Here is a 1,499-nt window from a genome sequence, read left to right as displayed (position 1 = left end):
AGAGGCTACCTCTATTCTTTGGCTTCCTCTATTTTCAAAGTGTCACTTCAATCCTTGTTTCTGTCATCACATCACCTTCTTCTTTAACTTCTCCTTCATCTCTAGTAAAGAATCCTCTGATTATGTTGGGCCCACCTGCATAATCCAGGATAATCTCCCCATTTTGAGATCCTTAACTTTATCGCATATGCTTAATCCCTTTTGCCAGGTAAGGTTATCATTCACAATTTCTGGGGATTAGAACATGGACATTTTGTGGGAGTGGGGAGGTATTATTTAGCCTACCACAGTGACTATTGGTTGTTTTTTTTTTAATTCACTGGTACTATAGGGTAATTCTCCTTTTCTACCCTAAAAATGTCATCTAGTATTTGTTTGATGGTATTACTAATATGAGAACTGGAGGGAAAAAAACACATCCATATCAATGATATTGGAATACAAGTTAGATATAACAAGATATGGAGAAAGCTATTAAGAGAGATATGTCTTTTAAGAAAAAATTATAAAAAAAGACTGGGGATCAGGTATGTTTTATGGGGGAAGGAGTAATACAGCTGTACTGTGTCCTTCAATTGTGGATCATTGAAGGTCCTTATATAAAATGAAATCCCCCATTCTTTAAAATGTATCTTTTGTTCTTTACACTGTGCTTACTTTTTTTTTTCCTTTTTTTTTACTTTACAATACTATATTGGTTTTGCCATACATCAGCATGCATCTGCCATGGGTGTACACGTGTTCCCCATCCTGAACCACCCCCCAACCTCCCTCCCCATACCATCCCTCTGGGTCATCCCAGTGTACCAGCCCCAAGCTTCCTGTATCCTGCATCAAACCTGGACTGGCGATTCGTTTCTTATATGATATTATACATGTTTTAATGCCATTCTCCCAAATCATCCCCTCCCCTTCCTCTCCCACAGAGTCCAAAAGACTGCTCTATACATCTGTGCCTCTTTTGCTGTCTCGCATACAGGGTTGTCGTTACCATCTTTCTAAATTCCATATATATGCGTTAGTATACTGTATTGGTGTTTTTCTTTCTGGCTTACTTCACTCTGTATAATAGGCTCCAGTTTCATCCACCTTATTAGAACTGATTCAAATGTATTCTTTTTAATGGCTGAGTAATACTCCATTGTGTATATGTACCACAGCTTTCTTATCCATTCATCTGCTGATGGACATCTAGGTTGCTTCCACATCCTGGCTATTATAAACAGTGCTGTGATGAACATTGGGGTACACGTGTCTCTTTCCCTTCTGGTTTCCTCAGTGTGTATGCCCAGCAGTGGGATTGCTGGGTTATAAGGCAGTTCTATTTCCAGTTTTTGAAGGAATCTCCACACTGTTCTCCATAGTGGCTGTACTAGTTTGCATTCCCACCAACAGTGTAAGAGGGTTCCCTTTTCTCCACATCCTCTCCAGCATTTATTGCTTGTAGACTTTTGGATCACAGCCATTCTGACTGGTGTGAAATGGTACCTCATTGTGGT

This window comes from Bison bison, unplaced genomic scaffold (assembly GCF_000754665.1).
Source record: "Bison bison bison isolate TAMUID 2011002044 unplaced genomic scaffold, Bison_UMD1.0 scf7180017864215, whole genome shotgun sequence".
Classification (NCBI taxonomy): Eukaryota; Metazoa; Chordata; class Mammalia; order Artiodactyla; family Bovidae; genus Bison; species Bison bison.
The sequence above is the reverse complement of the archived record's forward strand: the minus strand, read 5'-3'. Positions refer to the sequence as shown.